The sequence below is a fragment of the Trachurus japonicus genome, chromosome 20 (assembly GCF_045865225.1).
Source record: "Trachurus japonicus isolate A0001 chromosome 20, Traja_1.0".
Lineage (NCBI taxonomy): Eukaryota > Metazoa > Chordata > Actinopteri > Carangiformes > Carangidae > Trachurus > Trachurus japonicus.
In genome coordinates, this window is record NC_140926.1 from 23341626 (window position 1) to 23347625 (window position 6000).

A 6000-nucleotide genomic window follows, 5' to 3' on the forward strand; every position below is an offset into this window, starting at 1 on the left:
ATGTCATTTTAGTCACAGAAGTCCAGAGAAAGCCGGTAAAACGTGAGTCAGGTAAACAATACCACATCGCCATGACAACATATTGTCAGGTGTATTGTTTTGCCTCGTGCTGACGGACCACTTGTTTACATAGAGGCTTGTTTATGTCGTTACGTGCAGCAGCTGTCGTCCGTCTGCCGTCTGCCCAATTTCACGTGAATGCAGCATGAAAAATACGATTGAGTTGCTTGTGATATACAACCGCAACGCTAGATGGGAGTAATTCCTACACAATGTCCCATAAATGTAACAGGTGGCCAGGTATAAACGTTTCAACAGTAGGCTACACTGAAGAAGACTATTGTTGAAATGTTTGTACCTCGCCATCTGTGCAGGAAATACCTGTAACCCTGGTGCTAAGGATTTCTGTGTCTTTTTTTCTCTCCTGGATATTTCTAGATCAAACCCTCACATTCATGTGCTCAGAATGAAAAAGGTCTGGTTCTTCTCTGGAACAGCAGGAGGGATTTCAGTCTCTGCAGGTGGGTTTAATAGGAAGATAAGTGAGAAACATTGCACTAAAAAATCAATAAAACCTTCAGCAAGTGAGCTAAAGAGCCCATCTCATCTTCATCGGCACCAGCAGCATCATTTTGGTGTTTTGCAGGAGCAAATTACCATCCAGGGATTTTTGCGCACGACATCAATCTGTCTTGGCTGTGGTTGAGAAGAGAGCAGGAGTACAATGACTTCCCACATTGTCGGCAAGAACTGAGGCTTTTACAGTCTAAATGGACTGGAGCACTGAGCCTCAGGCAGCAACAACAGATTCAATTAAAACTCCACACCAGGAAACACTAATGTCATCTCACCCACATACATGTGATACGTTTTAAAGAAAAACCATTGATTCTTTCTGAAGCCTTGGAAATAGATAAACTATCACACACAAACTGACATTTAATTGATCATCATCCAACCTCAATACTTATCATGGGAAGGTCAATTCAAACCAGTTAATTTTAGATGTTTATCAGTGCGTGCTTTTAAAGAAATCAGTCAAAGCTGACTTGAGGCTCCATCTGCACTTACTTCTGTAAATTTAGGGAGCTATTATTTTTGCTTTGCTTTTCTTTCTTCTTTCTTTAGGCAGCTGGAGGTTTTGCTCCAACAGTAAACTGCACAATGACAATAATGACAGGATCACAAACCCCCGCAGAGTCTGCAGGAATCTTTGGCTGCTCAGGAATGTTCCTCCTATATCATACCTGCAGGTACACACACCTACATGACCCTCTATTATACTCATGTGAGTGAAACTGTTACTCACATCTGAGAAATGTGACTAACTATGGAAGATCTTTTCTAATCAGGACAATGCTGTAGAATCTGTAGGGGAGTTGTGTTCAACGCATGAGAAACAATGATGGAAATATGAGTAAATAAGTTAGGGCTGCAACTAACGATTAGTTTCATTATCAATGAATCTGTCGATTATTTAAATGATTAATTGATTAGTTGTTTGGTCAGTAAAATGTTGAAAAATGTCCATCAGTGTTTCCCAAACCGCAAGATGACGTCCTCATATGTTGTTGTTTTGTCCACAAACCAAAGAGATACTCAGTTTATTGTCATAAAGGAACAAAGAAGAAGCTTTAAGAAGCTGAAATCAGAGAATTTTGACTTTTTTTCCTAAAAAAAAACAATCGAATATTCAATTTTCAAAATAGTTGATTATTCGATTATCGATTATTGTGCGATTAATTGTTGCAGCTGTAAAATAGATAAACAATCGCCATGGCTCATAGCTTAACAACACTAAGTGCTTTTAATTGAATTTATTTTTTATTTTTAAATTACTGCCAAAGGTTTGTCTGCAGTGACAGTCGAAGCTGAAAACATCCACACAAAAATATCCACACAATCTACCTGCTGCTTCAAAATGACTCTTGATAACATGTGAGCACATTCAGTGATGAGAGGATACACACAATAAGACCTTATGTTTACTGTGCAGTTTATATTTTGTGAACCTTGATATAATGGGAATAAAACAACAGCATTAAAGCCATTGTATATTAAAATAAATATTTAAAAGGAAGAATTGATTGCTCATTTATTGTAACTTAATGGATACAGAGGCGGTTTTCCATTACCTCATTTCATACATCGTGTCTCATGTTACTGTAATTCTGCTCTTTTGTCTTTGTATTATGTACTGTCTCCATTCATTCTTCGATTTTTATTTTCTTCCCCTGCTCAAGGTGCATTCTGTAGGAATTAGAGGTCGGACCTGAAGGGAGGGAGGGAGGAGTGGGCTGATCTGGTTTTTATGCTCATGTTCTTGTACTGTGGCATTATTCAGCTCATCGGCTGTTATGTAAATACAAAAAAAAAAATCAATAAAGACAATGTTGAAAAAAAGGGGAAGAGAAGCAGTTTGGCATTAAGTAAGAAATTATTCTGTAGATTTAAGGACATGAAGGTCAAAAAATGTTGGCACAAATATAAGAAGAGTAAGATGTTCCAAGGAGCAGCCACTCTTTTCTTAACAACATTGTAACAGTGCTTCACTTGAAAGACCGGACATGTTTTTATTATGGGGAGAAAAACATGCAGTAAAGAGGAGAGCTGCAGAAATGGAGTGGAGGAGAGGTCACAACCTTCCATAAGCCTTATACTGTATATAACTGAGATTCCTCATTCAGCAAAAACACTGAGCCTGAAGGGGAGCAGTGAGTAATGGAGGCCTGTTGGTTTTATTGATCCCTGTGGGCATCGAGCATAGCTGCAACAACACAGAATAAATACAGACAGACTTTGGTGATGTGCAGGATTAGCTAACTCAACAAGAAAGGCTGCTCAAGTCAAGTCTAATGAACAGACAAAAACGGTAAATAACTGAGATGCTGCAGTGTAATATTCATCAGACTGGTGTGTATGTGTGGGACTTGAGTCATTTAGCTGTGTGCGGTGGTAAGCAGCAGCAGTCACAGTGGTCAGGAGCGTGTCATCAGTCTCTGCAGCTCTGTTGTCTCAGCTCTGAGAAGCGGCACATGCAAATAATGAGCTGATCCACATTAGAGTGACAGAGATATTAGCAGCTGCTCCAATAAACACAGAGCTGATGATCTGTGTGTTAACACACCAGGGGTCTGTTAGAACTCTGTTTTATCGTCTGAGAGGGAGGAGACCAGGCTCTGCTGCTGTGATGCTGTTTAATTCCCTCTGACTCCTCTGCTGCTGTGGTGTGTGTGTGTGTGTGTGTGTGTGTGTGTGTGTGTGTGTGTGTGTGTGTGTGTGTGTGTGTGTGTGTGTGTGTGTGTGTGTGTGTGTGTGTGTGTGTGTGTGTGTGTGTGTGTGTGTGTGTGTGTGTGTGTGTGTGTGTGTGTGTGTGTGTGTGTGTGGAGTGTATGAGCATGCACATAATGTGTGTTGGTGCTTGTGCGGTAGGTTCATGTAAACTAAATGTCTTGAGGCGTCTGATGGGCCTGTGTGAGTGTGTGTGGGTGGTTATTAAGGCAAGAGAGAGAGAGAAAGTGTTTGAATATATGAGATAAGAGAGTGAGTGTAACTGGCTCAGTGAAGAGATAACAGAGGCTGTGGTGAGGAGGAAGAGGAGGAGGAGGAGGAGGAGGAGGAGGAGGTGGAGGAGGAGGAGGAGGAGGAGGAGGAGGAGGAGGAGGAGGAGGAGGTGGAGGAGGAGGAGGAGGAGGAGGAGGAGGAGGAGGTGGAGGGTGCTGATGGAGCTCAAGGAGGCAGCTAACCCTAACCCACTGCAGCCAGTTTTTATGGATGAGAGGTTTATCAGGATTGGTCGTCAGAACAATGACTAGTTTAGGTTATACTGTTTATTATCACCAGGCAGTTTTAGAAACGGTAAATGCAAATCAAAGACACCACATGCAGGTGTGAGGGTGATCCACTGAGACTAGGCTTTGTCAAGACCTGTAATGATTGGTTGATTGAGGAACTGGAAATTGACTGGAAACCATCCTGGTGTCATTTATTTTCAGGTTTCAGCCTCAGACTTGATGATTTGATATGATTCTTCGTTCCACATGACAGGAAACTCAGTATTAAAGGGGTAGTTCAACATGTTGGCAAATTGGCCCATTGCCATAATCCCTATAGTTTTAATAGGTTTGTTACCTTTAATTGTCAGTGCAATTTTAGAATGGCAGAGCAGAGCCGCGAGCTGACCTGCACATTCACCACCATATGAGATAATAACGGAACGTTATGAGGCAGAGTTGTTTTCGAGGTAAATTCATGCAAAACCACTGATGCGCGTTTCCGTTGGGGGCAGTTTTTCGGCAAGCAGTCTCTGCATTTACCTCTAAAACAACTCTGTCTCGTAACGTTCCGTTATTATCTCACAGCATGGTGAATGTGCAGGTCACAACTTGTCCACCAGAGCGTTTTGGAGTTGTTGAGTTTGATGAGGGAAACCAAGAAATCCTATTAGCCTCCATAGCGTAGCAGCTTGCATCTCTGCCCCACAGATCTCAAAACAACATGCACCGACAATTAAAGGTAACGAACCTACTCCTAAGACTATAGAGTCAATTTGCCAAAATGTTGAACTATCCCTTTAACAATTAACTGATGATCTAAAACGAATGTAAGATCAGAAACATGCAGCAGACTTCAGAGGGGAAAAAAAAACTTTAATTCACAGTGAATGATCTGCCCTGAAATTTGATATGCCCCCCCCCCCCCCTGCACCAACACTTCATCCCTCCCCATGTAAATGTAACTTGGCACCTGCTGCTTTATGTGCATGCAAACAAACATCTAACCAACAATAACTCGGCTGCATGTGGAAGTGCCTGAAGGTAAAGTAAATTATGAAATGTTAATTCTTACTTTCAACAGCCAATAATACAGTGTATAGCCCCAAGGGGCATTTAGTTGTTGCTCTGGAGCTTTTGATCACATCACATTATCCTCTTCAGCAGGAGCAGAAACTCCAACTGCAGATGAAGATACAGTGTGTATGTGTGTGTCGCTCGGTTCATTGCAAATTTTGATCACTGACATAAAAATCATGTCTGTAATTAACTGATAACATGAATATGGGTGAAAACAGAAACATGCAGCTTTAGTTTTCCTCCCTCTTGCACTTTCTCTCTCCCCCGTCCTCCCTGCCCCTCCCCTCATAATCACACAGCTCCTGACAGATTGATTATGGAGTTTGGCTGATTGCACATGTCAGCTGGTCTCTGCAGAGGGAAGGTTTGTTAGTTTAACTGTGTGTGTGTGCGCGCGTGTGTGTGGTGTGTGTGTGTGTGTGTGCACAAACCCCTGATTAGTAACCATACATCATTCTAATAGTCCTTTAATATCCTCACCGCTACTTATTAAGTTCACACTGTGGATTTTCCATGATAGTGTATGTATATGTTTGTGGTGTGTTTGAACACATCAAAGATCACTGTAGATGTAGATGTAGATGTCTCTATGTCTCTGCTGTGTAAAGAAGCCAGAGGTTGCAGGCGTGGTTAATCAGAGGAAACCACTGGTGGCGATCAGCTGCATCAAGTTAGAGGGAAAACAAGGCTATCCGGAAACAAAGAAATTCACCCTTCAAAATAAATGTCTAGGCTATAATATTGAAAGGACTCATTGTCACTGTTGTGTTAAGTCATGAATGTTGCATATTCTTTCAATTGATAAACATTTTAATTAATATCTTGATAATAGGCTACAAATGTAACAACAATAGTAGGCTAGTAATGGCAGTGAATGGATAAATGAATAGCTGTAAAGCTGTAGCTAGAATAATCATAATGATATTACAGGATCTGGTAGTGGACATTTCACTTAAGATGACCTTGTTTCTTTCTTTCTTTCTTTCTTTCTTTCTTTCTTTCTTTCTTTCTTTCTTGTAACTTGTGGCAACTGTGCACCTTCTGTCTCTTTACCAACTGAATTTGTATATGAATGTAGCTATTAGGCTATGTGTATTGTTCTACTGTTGTTGCAGAGGTATCTGGCACTTTAGCCCACAACAAATGT